The 21,435-nt window shown below is 40.9% G+C and overlaps 1 long non-coding RNA gene across 2 annotated transcripts in view; it reads right to left on the minus strand.

Moving 5' to 3' along the window:
* LOC104913234 overlaps positions 1–21,410 on the minus strand; it is a 57,302-nt gene extending 35,892 nt beyond the window's left edge. Inside the window, exons 1-6 of one of the 2 annotated variants that reach the window (XR_004161363.1) lie at positions 18,922–21,410; positions 18,031–18,101; positions 16,395–16,540; positions 8,827–8,936; positions 6,569–6,668; positions 2,385–2,481 (exon numbers count right to left, since the gene is read on the minus strand). This is a non-coding gene — a long non-coding RNA (uncharacterized LOC104913234). Of the gene's footprint in view, positions 1–2,384; positions 2,482–6,568; positions 6,669–8,826; positions 8,937–16,394; positions 16,541–18,030 lie in introns of both variants that reach the window. The other variant, XR_004161362.1, reaches the window with a different exon arrangement.
* Positions 21,411–21,435: the final 25 nt, after the last annotated feature.

Here is a 21,435-nt window from a genome sequence, read left to right on the forward strand (position 1 = left end):
AGGTACACCTTTTTTTTTTTTTTATCTCAGCATAACTACTTTAAGAGTCTTTGCAGGAAGACTTATTGACATTTGTTTGGGAGTCCTTACACACTATATCAACTAGATCAGCCTTACCTACAAGCGTGTTGACATCTTCAAAGAGTTCAAATAGATTTATGAGACGTGGTCTCCTTCTGCAAGAACTGTAATGACTTTTTCCAAATAAATCACATTTATGAAACCGTCTACTGGTTCTCTTCTATATTATTGCAGTTTTTACCCACTTATTCAGTTTGGAAGTGAGATCTCCTGATCTATGGTTTTTCACATTAGTCCTGGAGTCCTTTTTCCTCAAGGCTGAAGACACATTTGCCACTTCCCATTCTTCTTGCAGTGTGGTCAACTTAAATGACACTTTTCATGCTACATTTAGCTTTCTCTTAATCTAGTGTTTGAGGTCTTTCAGAACTCTTGATTGAGTATCATCTTATCTTGGTGCCTTCTTACTGTTCGTTTTATTGATTTGTTCCAAAATGTCCTCTACTGAAACTTCATGTAGGGACAATTCCTCATACCCTCCACCGCTTCACCACTAATGCACCCCTTTCCATCCTTCCTCTATTATTTGTTCCATATTCGGGCTTTCCACCTTTCTGCCAAGTTTCTGAGGCATTTATTATATCAATAACTTCCTTTAAAATCAGACATTCTTGTTCACCCCTTTTAGGCTTCAGACTTGCAGCATTCGTATTTCTATATTTTTTATTGATCTAGTTGCCCATTCTTCACAGGGCCTGCTTAGCCTGAACTTTAATTGCTGAGACAATTCTTTGCAATTTCCTTACTCAATATTATTGATTTTAGTTCTTTGCATTTTTCTAAATTACAAGAATTTGCTTATTTATCTTGAAGAGGAGCTGCCATCTTGAACCATGTTTCGCAGCTTAGTTGGTGAGTTTCCACAAATCTCAACTATAAAAATATCTCATTGTTTCGGAATGTTAAAACCTTGCAATCTAGTTTCACATTGATTTATATAGCTTATCTCTCTTGTAAAAGCTACCTCACCAACAACCGAAAATCTGCTTGTCTGGTACTGGGACAATTTATAACACCATGTTCCACTTTCGCAATTTCTTTCCCACTCATTCCTCTGTCATTGGTATCCACATGATTCACAACAACTATTCTCTCTAACACTAAATGTGGATACAGAGATCCAGAAAAGGCCTCTGCGGCACTGCAGAAAAGGAAACTTCCTCACAGATTTTAATAATACGTTTTGGTAACACCTCCCAGGATGAGACTTGCATGATCACTCACTCCTCTTTAACTTCTGATTTTCTCTAATTCTTATATCTTGCCGTGATATGCTTCAGCCTCAGTCAGTTGTCTCCTTTTTATATTTAGATATTTATTTGCTCTTCTGGCACATACGAGTTGCCTCTTTTTATTTCATATTCTTGATTTCTGGATCACATTCTCCAGTTTCTCAAATTCATTGCAAGTTTGACCCTGACTTTCAAAGTACATCTTGGGGCATACACAAATTTTGTGACTGAGTTCTTTGTTAAACCATATAAGCCATTAATTAACATACTGAATAGAATTGGGCCCAGGACACACCCTAGCATCAGTCAAAATAATTTCTCAGTCTGACAGTGCACCATTGCCACCCATATGACATCACATCACACACCTTCTAAATGATGAACCTGAAGCTGTGAACTGTGTCCTGCCTGCCAGGACAATTAATTTGGCCATGATTTCCCTTACTCCTTTCTGAATCCAGATCAGAGTCTGCAGAAAGGATGGCTGCCCACTAGATGGACTATTTCGAGTACACTGGAAGTCCACTTATGGCCTCTGATCATGGCAGTATGTGGATCTATCGGCACATATGTCATAAATCTCATTGCCCCAGGAAGCACTGGCTTTTCTATGCTTTCACAATATAGTTATGTGTTAGAAGGAGGGCTGCAACATATGGTCTCTCCCTTATACAGAAAGAAGGTAAGTGTCTCACCCAGCCAGAAATACTGGGCACACTGATATAGACCATATTTCTTTAGTCTGCTTCCGAGGGAATAATGTGGAACAGTTTCAAAAGCTTTCCTAAAGCAAAATATGTCCCATCTGCTGCCTCCTCTTCATCTACTAGACATTATTTTCTCAAAGAAGGAAATTACAGTGAGATCGCATGATTTATTCTTGGTAAATCTATGGTGTTGTTTTTCTTTCTTTTTTTTTTTTTAAACTTCTATTTGTCTTTAAATTTGATCATGGCTGTTTTCTTTTTTTTTTCTCAGACTAATTTCTGTGAAGAGTGGTCTCTTGTTCCCTGATTTCTATTTTTTCAGCAGTTAACTGTTTGCCCTTTGTATAGTGCTCAGCAATCTCACCTGCCCTTCCAAGAACTTCCAGGACAGTCACTAATGCTTCAGTAATTGCTTCAGCTTCTGTCTTCACCCAGAGCAGTTTGAGGCCAGAGCTTCTGATCTGGAAGAGCAAAGATAGAACAAATACAAGGCACAAAAACAATATGAAAGGACATAAGGGAGTAGGGCCAAGCCCAGATCAGTTGCTCTTATCTCCCCTTTGAGGAGGCTCAGGCTCCTCTCACAATGGGCAGTTTAGAAGAGCACAGCATAGCAAGAAGCTGCCTCCCAGCTGAGGAAAAGCAAGCTGACAGCTTCGGGAGGGCTGTATCTCAAAATACATTCATAGTTAAGAATTTTTGGTCTACTGTGCTGAAGGGAATTTAAATACCAGGAGCAACAGTAGCTGTGGATGTGATGACAGAGATTTGCAGACTTGTAGGCAGAACATGAAGGGGTCTTTTATGAGACACCTATGTGGATGCTAGAAAGTGCTAGGGAGGAGAATGAGGTCCTAATACATGTCACAAATTTTAAAGGGAAATGTAAGTGAAGGATCCTGGAAGGCAAAGTCAAACTGCTGGCTAGAAGATTTAGCCCTAGGGTACTGTTGACAGTTTCTCCAAAACCCTTCCAGTTACACACACAACTCCAATTAGGCAGAGGAGAAGAAGATGCTATCCAGAGGTGACGGTCTCCATCAAAAGTCAAAAGTGAAATCAGACTTTTCACAAGGAAAACGTATATGATGTGTTTAATTAAGTGGGAGCTGGGGGAAATCTGTCATGAGCTAAAGCAAACATTGCTAAGAGTTGGTAAAATAAAAATGCTCTGTGTATCCAGCTAGTTCACAGAAAAAGCTCAGCACAGAGATGAAAACAATTCATAGGTGAAATTGTATTATATCAAGACGACATCAGACTAAGAAGTTAAACAAAGGTACCCCATCCAAGAACTATAAATGTGTATATATAAAGCAAAAGTAATTTTTAAAAAGCTAGATTAACCCAGATAACAAAATCAGATCTTGACACTTGACAGCAAAAAAAGTAAAACGCAATGACAACGCTGATGGTGTACCATAGTACACAGTCACAAGCAATAGAAAAGAGAATATAGGTCATTAGAATGAAATAATTTTTATATATTTTTAAAACATGTAAAGGAATTTACTGAGACTAAAATCTGTACTGGGGAAGAGTATTCTGGCTGTAGTGGCTGAGCTGTAAGGATGTTAGCATATGAGTGGAGTTACCTCATCAGTCACCAGTGACATAAGAGTAAGTGTTTAATGCTGAGAGGGACTAAACATGAGGACCTCTATTATTCATAAATAAATCGAGATAATGGCATGAAGGAATAAAAGGCTGGAGAAGCAATTTACAGAAACACAGTATGACTGCTTTTCAGAACTATTAGATCCTGAACATTCAGGAAGACAGGCTACCCTCTGCTTAAATATTATGCAAGATACGAAAGGAGTATTTTCAAGAAGAGGTAGTCAATGGACCAACAGAGAATATGGGTGGCTCTTACAGAACAGAAAATTGTGTCTTGCGGTGCAATGGTTATGACTTAGGAGGTCTTAATGGACAAGGAGCTAACCATCAACACTCAGGGTAAAAGCAAGATGAAATGGGAGAAGTCATCAGAAATGAGGAATCAGTTCAACCTCTGGGTACAGCACCGCTGAAACTACTAGTATATCTAATTCTGATGTTCACATTTAAAGCTGTTGAAAGATTAGATTGGGGGCAGGAAGGAGCCATAAGAAGTATATGAGAACAACGTGTAACTGAGCAACTTAAACTGTTCAATTGTGGGGTGATTCGATAACTACCTTCACAAGGGGAAAATATCAACCAGCACTTTTTAATCTAGTAGAGACATAGGAAAGACTAAGGGTTGAAAAATGGAAGTGATTCAAACCAGAAATGAAACGCACATTTTTTAACAGTAGTGATGATTAAATTTGGGAGCAAACTACCACCTGAAGTGATGGATTTTGCAACTCTTGACATCTGGAACATATGTTCCTGTGAAAAGTTCAAGTTTTGATAAATAAGAATATCTTTTTCCTTATTAAAAAAAACAAAAAACCAAACAATTTTGTCAGAAAATTCCTAGCTGCTATTTGGGTTACCTCTCTCTATTAAAAGAGTAGTAGATGAGCCAGAGACATTGCTCTGCACATTGAAAGTTGGGAAAAAATGATAATTTAAAAGCAGAATGTTGGAATTCCTAGATAAGAAACACGATATTGAAGGAGCTAATTATCACAATGTCTGTAATGAACATTTTGCATCACTAATATTTTAGAATTATTCGAACACATCTTTATAATAATGATCAAAAGGGAATTGCTTGACATAATCTACTTGAACATTCACAAACTTTTTGACAGCCTTTCTCAGGCAAGGCCTATTTCAGAAGAATCCTATATGGCCAGATATTTTGGGTGCTGCATAAAGTCAAACCACAGACCGGCATGCAGAGATTAGAAAAGAGCCAGAACGCTGCCTAATATTACAAACAGGTATTTCACTACAAGATTTAGCTTTTATGTAGAGGTGTTAAGTGACAGTATTCCAACTATAATTTTTATAATTGCAATCAAGGCACCAAGAACTCTTGTGCAAGTACTTTTAATACACTACAGGAATGAAATATGGCACATAAGGCACAGACAACTTGTAGAGCATCATTAAACACACCACAATCATTAACAAATGTGCCAAGGACAGCTAGTACATCTGTACGTAATTCAAGCGGAGGAGTTGGGTTCCACTTTTTTTTTTTTTTCTGAGTAACATACTTCAGAAAATTCCAGCTTATCCTGAATCAATAGAATGTGAAGTACAACTGAAAAAAATACCCTCTCGGGAATTTTCATTGGACTGAGAATTGTGGCACTTCTCAGTAAATGTCAGGCTTATCAGTGTTGTGAGTAAGCATCAGTTAGCTCTCAAACAAGCTGACTCTGTTCATTTTTCTCAGTACTGTATGTAATATTCTCCTGGCAGGGAACAGCTCTTTTAGTAGACTGCAGCACAAATTTGTAAAAGAAGCTTGCCTCAGCTCTGATCCAAAAACTAAAAGAGATCTAGTATATACTATATCACTGCAGAAAGATCTGCTTTTTGACTTAAACCCCAGACTGTTTGAAGTTAAAGGAACGTAAGAAATATCAGTTTTTCCTTCTAGAGAAAAACATAGATTAACTGTAAGAAAACACTCATCTTTATATTTGGTTACCTACTTCAATTTACATCAGTAGCTTCAAGTATGTCTTTGACCTGTGAGTGGTTAACGACATCAATATTTGCAACACATTTTCATCCTTTTATAAGGGTTCTTTGTTCATTTCCACCATGTAAGCTTTTCTCTTTATATTGCTAGATGAGACCTAGCAGCATCTTGGTGAGATCTTCATTAGCATTCAAATAAAAATTCATCGCCTGCTTGTATAGTGGGGGAGATGAGTTCAGTGCTCACTGTTACCATCAGAAGTGTTTACATTCACAGCTATGTTTCATTTTCTTTTGACAGAACATAACAAAGCACAAGAAAGCCTGCACTGGGTCAGATCGAAGGTTCCCCTACTGCAGCGCCTGCTTTTACATACAAATGTCTGGGGAATGAGCTTAAGAACATAACCAGAATACAGTGATGCTTTCTTGGAACATTATTCTGTTTCCCAGCATCCCTTTGGACTTTCTGAACCACTGTCTTTGGGTTTACTATCTAACAGGTTATGCCATAACTTCATTTCTCTCCGCTAACTTTTTCTAATAACCCCAGAACACAAGTAAACTTTGAGCATCCATAATATCCCACAGCAAAGGATTTTGCAGCTTAATTACAAGAATTTGTGAAGAACCATAAGCCAAACTGATTTCAAGTTCTTGCTTTGGAAGAGATACTGAGAGGGCTTCTGAAGTTTGGAGAGGAGGCAACAAGTGGGATATGAGTAAGGCTTATAAAATTGTGGCTGTAGATACAAGAGGTGAACAGTCCAGGCAGATGACTGTCAGTCTGACCCACGAGAGCATTTCTTAAGTTGCTGTAGCTAGATTACCTGCATCTTCAGTAGTCTTTCACTGGATTCCACAGTGGATTTGTGAAGTGTGGTTTCTCACTGGAAAAATGTTCCCTAACAGACAAGATTTTATCCATTTATGCATTTTATTCTTATAATTTTCATTCACTTGCTCAGTACAGACTCCAATGTGACGGTCTGCAGTTCTCCATTTCACTCCTGGGGACCTTCTCAGCAATTGTTGTCACATTAACCATCTTCCATGCCTCCTGCAGGGAGACTGATTTAAGTGACGGGTTACAAACTATAGTAGCTCTATAATTGCATATTTGTTTTCCTTCAGAGCTCTTGAGTGAATACCATATGGTCTTGGCACTTTTTGGCTCTCCATCTTATCAATTAGTCCTAAAATGCATTTTAATGTCACTTAATTTGAGACAGTTCCTTACACTTGTCCCCATAAGTTTGGCTCTCAAGGGAGAATAACCAACCTTAACCACAGCAAACATCAACAAGCTTTCTTTGCCTTTCAGTGCTTTTCCTCTCTTACAGTAATTCCCAAATCTCTGGAAAAATACCTGATTGTGGTCATTTTAAATATTTCTACTAGCAGTTTTTATTATTCTTTTACCAAGTCTTTCCTTAAGGGTTCCCCTTGCCTGCCCTACAGGTTTAGCTTGCTAGTTTATGGTTTTTGTTGGTGGGTTGTTTCAGTGGGTTTTTTTGTTTGTTTGTTTGTTTTGTTTTTTTTTTGTAGGTTTTGCTTGTTTGTTTGCTTTGGGTTGCTGTTGTTTTGTATTTCTTTTTAAATACTTTCTTTATTTGCTCAGAACTCCCAGACTTTGAATACTGACTTCCACTCCACAGTTGGAATATTGCCTTTTCTGTCCCCTGCAGAATCATTCCACTTTGTGATATATTGCTCTGAGCTTCGGATAGGGTATTTTCATCTAGTTTCTCATCTTCTGCATGCTTATATCCACTGCTTTTAATTTCCTTTTAAGAAGCTCCTGCATTTTTGAATAGGTCCCATTCATAAGTTAGTTATTACTGTGAAGTAGTTATGGGGGGAATCAAATACCCTTAAGACAATCTGTCATTAACACCTCAGGAAAAAAAAAAAGATAGGTATCAACCCAGGTATTCCAAAAGCAAGCAGGCTTTGGAGGAAAGAGAACACCCCCATCTGGAAAGGAAAGGATGGAGAGCACTGCCACCACACTGCACCCTTGTGGCTTACAGGAATTAATGATTTATATGTCATGGCTAAGCTGTGCTGTTTTTTGGGTGGCTGATAGCAGGCTCATGTGGAAAAAAAACTGGTCTCACAAAACAACAACAACAAAAAAAACCCCACTAACCCAAGAACAAAAACAAAGCAGCTAGCATTGGGCCAGCCTCTGTGGGATGCACTGTGAGCCACACACCCCCATACTTTGCAAACCAGGGCAAGCATGCAGGGGTAACAGGTCTTTGGGTCACCAGCCAATGCTAAGCCAGACTTGGGCATGTCAGCAGCTGGTCAAACTCAGCACCTTTAGGATTCTGGTCCTTCTCAGGATATCAGTGTGTCCAGGTAGGTTTCTGCTCACAGCTGAGGGTGTCCCAGCACAACAGCACCCATCTGCAGCGACAGGCTCCCTCCTCACGCAGACAAGGCGTACAAAGTGTAGTGTAAATGGGAATGCAAGCAGGCAGCTGGCAGCAGCCAGGCAGGCCTGCAGACACACAATAACTCACACAGTGAGGTCTACCAGATGTTTCAGCCTCACAAGGAAGCCACACGCATGTCCTACTGCTGGAATTGTGTTTTGCCTCCTGCCGTGTTGCTCTCCTGCAAGAATGCTGGAACAGGCTGGTTGTTTGAGAGTTACTTTCCCTTCCTAACACTGGTGGTACCACAGGTTTGTGTAGTCAAGCAAATATCAACAGGAAATAAATCACAGCTTGGAGAAGTGCTGTTCTCCACCCTTCCTCCAGCATCACTTGTTTACACTGCTGCGCTGCAATCTGAAAAATGCCATCTATAATGAATACTAACTAGTGGGAGTCTCTCTCAGCAATGTGTTACTAAGCCTGATTGCTGTGCAGTATAATACGCCAGGAGAGAGCGGGGGTTGGCTGCGTGTCTCTGCTCCATGCAGTCACAGAAACTGTCAAATCTAGGTGCCTCTGTGATCTCCAAGCAGCATGCCTCCCTACAACCTTTCCTAGCTACCCATTTATTTTTAAAATGTTACCTTGTTACTGTAGCTCTGTTCTTTCAACCAATTTCATTGTCACTATTATTTCTATTTAAAATTCGTGTACTTTTGCAATTTAATCTTTTTTCCAAGCCAATTCACAGCAATATGTTAACTGCTGCCTTGTAATAGAAGTCACCTAGAGGTAATATTCAAAAGTCCTCACTATTAAGAAATGACTCACCTCTCTGTTACAAAATCTGCACCGAATTGCCTTTCACTCCTGCCCTCGGTAAATTCATGTGTCTCAGCTCCATCACCAAGAACATTTCCAGGCTGGGGGTGAGCGCCTGCCTGTGGAGGGCACACAAAAACCAAAGGATGCCAGAACGACAGAACACTTTTCACACATCAGTGATTTCTACAGTACTTTGCAGCTCCTCAAGCTATAAGAGCCAGGAAGGAGAAGGGGACCTAGGCTGAAGAAGATGATAAAAAAGGGACGAAGTAGTAAAGCATCCTAATAGGTCCCCCGCACACCCTTCAAAATTCCTGCTCTCAAAATGGAATGCATCTGTCTATATTATGGGACTCAGAGGATACTTTGCATTTCCCTCCTCTGCCAGTAGGTTACATCTTCCAAACATTGCAAGGCATGGCTATGATAATTCGACACACCAAAATGCGCAGAAAAGAGGTACTGACCACAAGGCTTGTTAATGCATGATTAAGAGTTTGTTGAGGCATGGTTTTTTGCCCTGTAGAATACTGAAATCGGGCAAAACTCAAGTTTCTTAAATCCAGCTAAGGGTTCGTACTGATGCAATGTATGTTCATCGTTTGACTGATATACAGGAGCATTCATATAAATATGCATACACCTCCTGCACGCACAGCACCAAGTGCCCCAGCAGAAGTGCTTTGAGACAAAGCCTAATACTTTGCTTTGGTGAGATCAGACTTAACTGTCAGGTGGCTGTTTTGAACAGGAGATAGGAGAACTCATCACACATGCACTTACAATGAGCTGTGCAAAGGTCATTCTGTTCTGTGAATAAGCCCGTGTCAACACTGAGCATATATTAGAGTTCAGAAAACACTTTGCTGAAGAGATCCAGGCTTTCTGGGTTAAAAGGTTATGAAATTTATTCTAATCTCTATTTCTATTTTCTTAGATCTTCACTACCAATCTATTACAGGGAAAAAAGTCAGAGCAGCTAAATTTAAGGTTTCCCAACTTCTTCTTTTATATGACTCTGATCATATCTCTACAAGACTATTCAGAGTTGTAGGACAAAATGTTCAGAATACTCCCAAGCTAACTTGAAATTTCTTACTCATGTAAAACTGAATTTGCTCCTTAATTTCTCAGACTGAATTTTTTTTGTTGTTGTTAAAATATTCCTTTCACCATTTTCTCAAGAGTCTTTTGTGTCTTTGTGTTTTAGCACAGGTTTTCTCCTGGTAAGAAGTCTATATCATTGCCTTCACAACTGTCCTTAAAGTTCTTACATATTAAAGCAACTTGAATCATTAAAAGTTATATTCTGCAAGTCAAACAGAATAGCTAAGGCACCAAAAGATTTAATTTCCAGAAAGAGAAAAACACCAGAATAATCTGAATTATTTCTAAGCACACAGAAACTAATAAGGAGATGAGGGCTTGTCAACATGAACTCCTCATGAAGAAATCAGGCTGACTCAGTCTCGTTTCCCTCTCTGGTAGATAAGACTTTGCAGATAGGGAAGAAGCAGCAGATGCCACATACCTCAGTGTTACTGAGGCATGTAACTTTTCCCACATGACATTCACGAGTGCATGAATGCCCAAGTTGAAGACACAACACAAACCTGGTTGGAATCCACACTCTGAGATCAGTTTCTAATGATTCACTGTGAAATTTAAAGGAGAAATTGAACGGTTATTCAGCTTTCATCGGTTCCATTCAATATTTTATTGATAGCTGGGCTGAAGAAATGGACTGTTTATTAAACCTGCCAAGATTAAATCTGTGAAGAGTGACTACAAATACACAGGAGATTGAAGTATTAAAAACTTTTGACAACTCGGACAAGCTGTCTATAAAAATAGGAATCATCTCAATTGTAATAAGCACAGCATTTTAACTTAGGCAGGAGCAAAATACACAAATACAGCACATGCATCAGCTGGACAGAAAGCAGCCTGCAAAAAACAAACAAACAAACAAAAAAAACTGAAGGTTGTGATAGCTCAAAAGCTGAACAGGGGTTGTTCTCTTGAGCAAAGAGAAAGCACTGCATGGATACATTAACAGAAGAATTACCTACAAGACATCTTGCAGGTCCTCTTACTGTATTCAATATTAGTAATGCCTCAGTGCACAGGCATGTCCAGTTTTGGATAATGCTCCTCAGGAAGGGCTGACAGGGCAAGCAGCAAGCATAACAATGGCTAGAGGTCTGGAAAACATGACCTGAATCCGAAGGCTGAGAATAGGAAGTGCTCAGAAGAGAGAAGACTGAGGAAAGAGGCAATAACAGTCCTGACAGGATCAGGACAGTCAGGACAGGTGCAGAACAGTCCTGTCGCTCACAAAAGTCTGCCACAAAATGGAAGAGAAATATCATTTCTCTTATGCCACAAATGCCATAAGTGGGTCTGATCCTGTTGTGAAAGGAGATGGACTAAGTAATAATCTGTTGAGATTTCCTTCCACAATGATTCTGTGCTTAGCTGATGCTGATCAGTTTGTCTGTAGTCAATTTGTCCTGATGTACCCGAGTGACTTCACACAGTAATTGCTCATACACATTTACATCATTTCTGCATTAACATCATCATTAAGGTTACAGTGTTATACCTTCAACTTACCATCTTACGACTATCTGTCTTACAAATACCTTATCAAAATGCTATTTGCCAAACCAACTTGACTTGCAACTCATTAATCAGAAGCCACTTTAATAATTAGTGCTCAAATATTAATTCACAAAATCTTTGTATTTTAATTTTCCTTTCTAACCAGCACAACGGATAAAAGGACTTATAAGCATTTGGCACCACTGCTTTCAGTCTCACAGAGCCTAAATTAGAGCTGCTGCTGACGAAGGCTCCCATTCCACTCACATCTATAGCTATGACACTTTTAGAAAAAGAAAAAAAAGCATAAATCTTGGGCCTCTCAGATTCAAACTCACAGAAGACACCAGACCACTGCTGCTGCCATTAGTATCTGGTCTGTTCCCTACTACAAAAACAGAACCAGCAACACCTACACCCATTCTGACATCAAGAGATAAGCATCTGAATTTTTTCTCAGATTATCCGTTTTAGTGATTACACATCCCAGATGAAGAATGTATTCCTAATGCCTGCCACTGCAATTCAACCTGTTATCTTCAGTGTGCACAGAATAAGTTAACTGAATGACACCACTGCTTCTTAGTAGCAGTTACTTGCTTCAGGTGCCAAGGGAAATCAGTGCTGCCCTATCAAACAGTTATAATCAATTAGTAATATTGATCAGAACCAACTCCCCACATGACTTGGCAAATTAAATGGTTGCACTGCAATATTGCTGGAAGGAAAACGATGACCCTCATAAAGCTGTGCAGGTTCTGAGAGATATGAAAATAAAGCTCAAGTTCATTGGCATATGATCAATTAAATCAGTGTTATACAAAACCAGAAATAATGCAAGCCACAGTCCTTGTTAGCTCTGTACATCCTTGCACCATTGTTAAACTGAGTTGATATGTCAGAGAGAAAATCCAAAAGATTTCAGATTTATCATGTTAATTCTTTACATCACCTTCTCAAGAATTCACACTGCTGTCATTTTCTCTTCCGTTCTGATTACCTTCTTTGCAACATATTGGTTTTCTTATTTTTACTGAATAATTCCTCATCTATTATATCTATAATTATTCTAATAATTAAGCATGCCTTTTCATCAGCTAGCAGCTAATTACTTCTGCTCCTACCCAGCTTGCTCAGAAAACAGTCAATTCATCTGTATCCCTTTCACTCTCACTGTTGCTAAGCAGTCAATGCCAGTCAGCAGTGGCACAGTAACTGGCGTTGTATGGCTCACTCTGGCTTTAAGTATATTTTGCAGCATCTGACTGGTGGTGCCTTTCAACCTCTGAACAAATGCTTTTCACCAGTAAGCAAGCTTTAGTCGCATGCTGAAGTGCAGCACCTGTTGGTAAAGACTGCTTATCCCCACCTCTTCCAGAGAAGCTTTGGAGCTGTTAGTAAGCAGCCACTACTTGCTGCAAGGTGCAGTTTGCAATTGGAGAGATCCGAAAGGAATCAGCTAGAAAGCCAGCCTCTACTACCTGCAGTTTTCCTTCCTTGGTTGTCAAGCCTTACCCATGATTTGTTACGTGCAAAAGGAAGTTATGAGGTAGTCAAAGCTCTCACTTTTCTGGCATTTATCACACACTGTCCTTCCAGACCTCTTGATACACCATCCCATGTCAGGTAACCTGAGAAGCGGACACTGTCAGCGTGACTCTGTTGTATCTCACCCTGGTTCCCACAGCCTAGTGCAAACAGTCTCTGCTCCAAAACACTCAACTTCATATCAAACTTCAGTGACGTGGTGACAAATCAGCCCAGACTGCTTTCTCTCCAGGTACCTGTTATTTTGTTGTAGGTGGGAGAGAGAAGCTGTTGCTTGAGAGCAGGGATTCCCACAGGCTCCAGCCCCAGCAGCCTGTTCACAGTTAATGGTGAAATGTCAGTGGCTGATCTTTCCAGCTTTCCTAGACATTGAGCTAAGTCAAAATCCTTAAGCTTTTCATGTAGATTGTGATTACAGACTCTGAAATAAAATAAAATAAAATAAAATAAATGCTGGCAATTGCAACAGTTGTGCTTGATTCTAGAGAAGGGGAATTCAAAATAGAAAAAAATTTGTAAAAATAAATAAAATTTTTAAAAACGGAAGGAAAAAAAACACTCAGAGTGGCAGCCAGAAAGGCAAAATGTTTTTAGATGGCAGGTAGACTATTTTAGGATTCCATATTGGAGGCTCAAAGCAAATGCATATAACCTGTCAAAAAAGACTTGAGAGAAAAACAAAAAGCTAGCATCATAAAACAGCAGGATCAGGGAGGCTGTTGGAAGTTAAAAGGTATCCTGCAAAAAGCTGAAGTTGTGTCTGAAAAAGGAAAACTAAAAAGAACATAAATTCTGGCAGACTAAATGTAAAAGCACAATAATGTAGACTGAAGAAAGAGTTTAGAAGCAGTTTGCTGAAGAAATAAAAAAATTGTAATAAATCCTTCTTGAACACATCAAGAGCAAGACACTTACAAGAGCCAGTGGGCTACGTACGTATGAAAGAAATACTCAGAGAGGATAATGCCATAGCAAAAAATCCAAAACGTTTTTTAAATCACTATTTACCTGGAGAATCTGAAGAAACTCTGAAACCACCATCTCGTTTGGAAGAGATAGAAGGCCTGCCCTAATTTAAAACATTGCTAGGAGTAGATTACAAAGTAGACAGAATGCGTAACGATCTATCACTGGGAGTAGGTGATATTCATACAAGGTTTTTATAGAATGTTAAACATGAATCATCTGAGCTAATACTTATAGTAGGTAACCTTTTGCTGAAAATCACTGCTATTATCAAAGGGCTGAAAGGTAACTAACAAGAAATCAGATTTTAAAAATAAATCCAGCAGCAACTCAAGAAACCACAGAACAGTAAGTCCAATGTCCATACCGGTCACGTTGGTGGAAGCTCCAGTAAAGATGAGAATAAGTGAATACATGAATAAATGCAACATCCATGAGGAAAAGTAAACAGTGATTTTGCAAAAGGAATCTGAGCCTACTAAATCTGCTGGAATTCTTTGAAGGCATCAAAAGCACACGAGCAACAGAGATGCAGCTGAGAAATTTTCCCTGTATTTCCAATTCACCCCAAGCTTCCATAAGCCTCAGACATTTAAGGTGATCCCTCCTCAAAACTAATCAGCTGTGGTCTACGAGCAAAGACCTCACAGAGATAAATAACTCATTAAATATAAGAATTGAAGATTAGACTCAAGGATGAGTTTTCTCAGAGGAGAAAGACCATCAGTGGAGTCCCATGAGGATACGTAATAAGGCCCATAGTGTTTAGTGCATTCAAAAATGATCTGGAAAGAAGGTGGAATAGCAAAATGAAGATTTCTGATTAAAATGGAATTCATTAGGAAAATAATTACTGCAAAAATGTAAAGACATGATGACACCAAGCAGACTCACAATAAAATGGAAGAGACATTTCAGTGCTGACAACTACAATCTGGCTATCCAAGAAAAGCAACACTAACTTTCCAAACAGAGCAATGCACTCTGAACCAGTTTGCACAATTTAGGAATCACATCTTGGAAGTATAAAGCTAGTTCTATGAATACATCACCTTATTGCTCAATAGCAGTCAAAAAAAGAAAGAAAATCATAAGTTCAGAATTCTTAGGGGAAAAAAAAGTATGACTATGTCACTGTGTGAATTCATGCTGCACCTGCTTCTCAAATATCAAGGCAGTTCTGGTATCCTCACCTCAAGTAAAATAAAAAAGAAGGAACAAAAAAATCTCTAAAAGGAGAATGAAATGATACATGGCAGAATGACAAACATGATAAGGAGTACAAAAACGCTTCCAAGTGAAAAACAAAGTTAGCATGCAGAGGTTGAATAGGAAGCGATGAGTTGCCATTTGTCTTTCCCAATTGTACTGAGCAGGCCAGGTGCCAGCAAGGGGAAATGGACATTGCACGAGCACTCTGTCACCTGCCTTTTTGTTCAGCTACTGCAGCCTTCATATTCTGTCACAGGAATTTCAAGGCATGTGTAAGAATTACGACAGCTAGGTTTCAGGCACAGATTTCAGACAATCCCAGCATGGTTTCAGGAAAAAACATATGGGGAGTAAAGGAGGAACAAAAGACTGCTGTACTTGCAGTACTTTCTGTGCCTGTTACTTCTAAATCATCACTCATTAGAGGTCTCTGCTTCCTTTCCCATCTGCCCTTCCCACACTACAACTTTTAATTCTAAAGCAAAAAAAAAAACAGAAAAAAACAAAAAAAAATCCACCACAAAACCATCACCACAGAACACTTAGGCAGCATTTACTAACATTTAACTGACTACGGCAACCTAGCCAGGTTGCCTCCATAGCATTTTAACACAGCTCCTTTCACCTTTTTATGCTCCTCTCATTTTTCAAACTCATTTGAGCATTGTGGGTTTGGGTTATTAGCTTGGCTCCTTCAAGGACAGCACTTCTTTCCAGTCAGGTGTGCAGTGGATTGTACCAATTGGTCCCCTACCTGCTGACAGCCTTAAACTACTGGTGAGCTATTAATAATACGAAAGCAATCATTTTAATTGCAACCTGGTGTCTAGAATTTAGGATCTGCACAAAGAGTTCCTTCTATCTAAAATATTATTGTCCCGTTGTGCATTTTGGAGTTTAGCTCTCATTAAAAGTAATAGAGGGAAATAGTCTGTAGCAAACTGAATGTGTTTGTTTTCACAGTTCACCTCCTGCTCCTCTACATGAAAACATACTCTCACTCAGTGACAAGACCACAGCTGTTGCCATCTTTTAGTTACCTGCTGAGTGCAATATTTAGCTTGAGGGACACTGAAGTTTTCTGTTTGTTAGTTATCAGGTCAATAACTCTCACCTTATCACTTCACTTTCCATTCTGTTGATAAAACCTGTCAGCCTTCCTTGAGTGGTTCCTGGCCCTCAGAAGAAATCACATTAAATTGGCACAACCAAGTAAATCTGTAAGGGATGTGCTCCTGACTTACCAAAGGGAAGGGGGAGGGTTAGAATTTTCCTCCCCACTCCTCGCACACCTCCCATGTCCCCGTACTCAGAGCTCTGTGGAAATCCTCCCTACAGATTCAGCAGTTCCAATCAGCTCAGGTCTTTCAATATGGCCCAGAGGAGATGTCTGTGGAGCCAAAATTGATATGGTTAAGTGCAAGAGACAATAATCATTTCTTCAAGTATAAGCTAAAAATACCCAGAAGAAAGTGGAATTTATAATGGAGATTTTAAAGATCTGTGACATACCAGAGCCTACACAAGGGTTTTAATGAGAGGGAAGGCAATTTAATTGGTCAGCGAGGGCAGCTGCTTTCCTGGGTGAGGGGTCTAGAAGGGCTCACATTCCCATTTAATGCCACGAGCATCACCGCTGTGCTTAACATGGCTGCGACAAGCCCGTGGTACAGGAGCACATCATCAGATTCGGGAGAACCTTGATAATCAACGTCTCCGTGCTGTCAGATCACAGAGCTGAGCTACAAGGAGGAAGCAATAAAAAGAGGAGGCAAAAGCTGACAACGAAACATTTCCAGAGGTAATTGCACGACCGACCATCTTTGGTTGTCGACGTTTGTTTAATTATTGTGATACAGCTCAGCGTGGGGCACGAAGTAAAAACAGCCCATTAAATTTTAAGGTCTGTTAATGCGGTGTTAACAGGGAGCTGCCGAGTACAAGGGTTAAAATCCGCAGGTCTCCCATGTGAAAACACTTTGGGAGTGTATGTCACCGTTCAAAGGAAACCCAGAAATAACTTCCACGGACCATTCAATTATAGGCAATCACCACACAGCACTCCTTCTACTTGTGGCATTGCTCATCAATCAGGTTTTCTGTCATTATGTCTCTTCTCATAGCAGTCACCAAAAGGCTCTGAGCTCCCTCCGAATTCATGTGACATTTACTGTCAGGGGCTGTCAACACCAAGAGATTCTCCCAGGGCCTCGGAGTTCATCACAAAGCAACAAGATATATCCCCCAACCACATTCCCAGCATCAGCTCTGGATTACAGTGACTGACTGAGGGGCATTGCAGCAGGCAGGGAAGAGCGAGCAGCAGTGCAAGCTCCAGCTTATGCCCAAATACCTTCCTTTCCTTATTTTCATATTAGAAAAACACAACCACATTAAGAGAAACACAGCTCAGGTTTTAAGTCTGTAATTAATTATGATCTCCTCAAAAACATCCCTTATAAACCTTTTAGGAGAAAGATGAGATTGTTTACTTGGAAACGTAGGCTTCCCGTTTTTAGCATTGATCCTGCATTCATTGTCTCTTTAACAATAAAGTGACCTCGTGGAATAAATTTATAAACCTTAATAAATTGCAGTTGGCAGTATTGACAGAGTGTGCATATGTACATTTGTTTTTGTGTGAACGTATTATAAGAAATCTAATAAAGTAAAACAAACACATTTTCTTTGTCTGTGAGCTGTGAAACTAGATCATCTGTAATTACAGTGTTTCAAGTAGACTTGGTCAGAGTCGCCTGATATTTTTACCATGAATTTCTAACTGGAGAAAAAAAATGTGCAAAGCTCGCATCTTCCACTGGGTTACTTTGCTCAAGATGCAGAAAAAGGAAACACAGACAAAATAATTAGCCAACTCACCCAAAGACCACTGTGAGACAAGAGGAAACAGTCCCAGCACACAGGGAATGAAGTTCCAGTGGCAAATGTGTCTTAAAGAAACAACAAGGATCTTGGATAGGTTGGTTTTGCCCAGACTTTAAAGGAAGACTGATATTAATGAGTATTTAAACCAACAAATAAAAGAGTGACTTCAATTCTAAGGCTTTTGTAAGATCTGAGAATTTGTATGACCTCTTAGAACTTCAATGTTTGGTTTTAGCTTACTTTCTAAAACCAGCCTGGTTTCTTCTTTTCACCAAAATAAATATATTCCTTAAGGAGCGAAGTATTTATTTTCTTTAAATTATTATGTGATAACAAACCCAGATCTCTCTGCCTATTCAGGTCACTCGGTGGCCTATTCCACAGACCCCTATCATCTGAGCCCAGGAATCCAAGCAATTTTGCATCTGATTTATAGCCCATTTATCCAGCCCGTACCTCACCAACCTGGTAAAGCAGGACAATGGGAGACAATGTCAAAAGCCTTGCTAGAGTTAGCGTACACAACACATGCAGCTCTCTGTTCACTGAGCCTGTCTAGTCACAGAAGGCAAACAGGCTGGTGTGGCACAATTTGCACCTGTCAAACTCACAGTGGCTGTTCCCAGAACCTTCTTGCCCTTCACATGCCCAGGCTTTCCAGGGAAAAGTGTGCCACCACCTCTCCAGAGACTGAGGTTACGCTGACTGCTCTAAAACTGCCCAATCCCTCTTCCCATCCGTCCTGCATGTATGCATGATATTTGCCTTTTTCCAACCAACAGAAACCTCTCCTGAATTACCATGACTTTTCAAAGCGACCTTGCAATGACACTGCCTACTTCCCTCGGCATCCTTGAAGGCAAGGAATAAAATCCCACCACCTACTATCAGAAAAGCTGTAGTCAGGCACTCCGGCACCTGCAGCAATTCCTCATGGCTTATCACCTTTGTTCCCCACGTCCTTTCCACTCTCTCACTGCAAGGACACAAAGCAGCTGACCTGAGCAAGCACAGAACACACAGCCCTCCTGCTTGCACAGTTCAGTCACATCACTCCACCACCACATTCGCTCCCTTAGCCACGTTACCCCACACCAACCTTGGCTATCTCCACTTGATTCTCACTGTGGACAGTCCCCTGCCTCATTGCTCAGAACCTGTCTCATCTCCTCTTCATTCAGCTATTTTCCTTTCCCAGAGTAGAAGCCATAAATGCGCAGCAATTGCACAACTGAAGTTGTTCCAACTCCTGTGGCATCCTCATGATATGAATCAAAACAGATTAGCTTTGCTATTGACTTGCCAGTTGCAGAAAAGACAGAGTATCACACACCAGGCAGCTGGGGACTTGAAAGAAAACTAGGATAACAGCAACAATAATTCTGTGATTAGCTGAGATCTTGGATAAACCCATAGCAACAAAGAAAGTGTACGTTTCTAGGAGCATTAATTACTGATACTACATTGATGAGAGAGAAAATTATGGCAAGATTACAGAATGGAGGTGCTTATATTTCTATTTTGCATCTAATTTTCATCTCCAAACAAACTTAGTAGCTTGGGAAATACATCTAGTAACATTATAGGAAGACAATCATAACATCCAACGTTTTCTACAGATACATTTACTAAAACAGATAGCTAAACAACTTTATAATTACAGTATCAGGACAGATCTGTAGAGAGAATGGTAAACAACGTGCCCCATATGATACAACAAAAAAAGAAAAAGAAGTATGAAGAACTAAAGGAAATCTAGTGGTTGGATAAAGCTTTCAGGATGACAGCAGAGTGATTCCATATCCCCTTAAAAGCCACATTCAGAGCTGAACCTTGCAGCCATCTACGCAGACAGCAGGAATAATGCTGAACAAGAACTACAAGTTCATAACAAGAATTACCAGCAAAGGGAAAACCATATTCTTGAAAAAGAGACAAATTGCCAGAATGACCAAGAATTTATGTGCCTACAGAGCTAAGAAACAGATATGAAAGTGCACCGTTCGGCTGCAGTGAGCACAGGAGCAGCAACATTCACGCTTCTGAAGGAGTCTACCAGGGTAAGGAGAATAGGAAGCACATCTATTTCTCACACTGGTGCTGCTGATTGGGAACTCTGCCATCTCCTGCTGCAGCACAGCTGAACCAAACACAGCAGTACGCAGAGCCCAGGACCCTCTGTGAGCACCTCCATCACTGAGCCAGGCTGTGGGCTGATAGAGGTGCTGCGGGCTCACTTCATGCATTATTTCATACATTTCCATTCTCCAGCGTTTCATGTATTCAATTTCCCCACTTATGAATGTTCATAACTAATCAAACCACTGATTGCAGGATTACTCAAGTTTCTGATCACACCTGACATGACCTTTTTCATAGAATCATTTGAGTTGGAAGGGACCTTTAAAGGTCATCTAGTCCCACTCCCTGCAATGAATGGGGACATCTAGAGCTCCATCAGGCGCTCAGAGCCCCATCCAGCCTGACCTTGGAGGTCTGCAGGGATGGGGCATCCACTGCACCTCTGAGCACTCTCTGCCAGTGCCTCACTTCTCATAAAAACATCTTCCTTGTGTTCCATCCACTCTAAATCTCCCCTCTTTTAGTTTGAAACCATTTCCTCTCATCTCATCACAACAGACCCTGCTAAAGAGTCTGTCCCTTTCTTTCCTACAGCCCCTTGAGATACTGACAGGCTGCTGTATGTCTCCTCAGAGCCCTCTCCAGCTGCACAGCCCCAGCTCTCAGCCTGTCCCCGCTGGGAGGTGTTCCAGCCCTGGGATCATTTCTGTGACCCTCCAACAGGTCTGCATCTTTCCTGCACTTCTCCTTGTGCAACTGAACCGTAGCCTGCCCAGATGCTGTCTCAGGCCCTCCCGCATTACAAATAAGGCTCTTTATGAGATGATTACATGCTATATTCGTGCAGTCTGTGGCACGCTTCGTGCCTTCTCCCGCAGGGACGCTCTCAGGCAAGCAGGAGACCTCTCTACCCACAGAGCCCTCCGAGGTGCAGCACAGCCGCCTGCCCCAGGGGATTTATCCCCCTGAGCTATCAGGGACCCCCCCAGGCCCACATCAAACCATCCCCCTCCCGTCCCACTGCCGCTCCAGGCCCAGGTTCGCCGCGCTGTTCCCGCGCTGTGCCGAGGGGCGGGCAGGGCGCTCCGCTCCTCTCTATGGTAGCGCCACTCTATCCCCCCCCACTCCTCACGGCCTCAGACCGCCCGCCATCCCCTTCCCCGCCTGCCCTCAGCCCTTCAGGACTCCTCTCCCTCTACAGCCCCACGCAGGAGCTGTCGCCGCAGCCCCGCGGGAACACACACACACACCCCGCCCCCCGAACGTCCCCCGGTGTCCCCACCCTCTCTATGGCCGCGAGGAGCCGCTCTGCTCCGC

This window comes from Meleagris gallopavo, chromosome 15 (assembly GCF_000146605.3).
Source record: "Meleagris gallopavo isolate NT-WF06-2002-E0010 breed Aviagen turkey brand Nicholas breeding stock chromosome 15, Turkey_5.1, whole genome shotgun sequence".
NCBI lineage: Eukaryota > Metazoa > Chordata > Aves > Galliformes > Phasianidae > Meleagris > Meleagris gallopavo.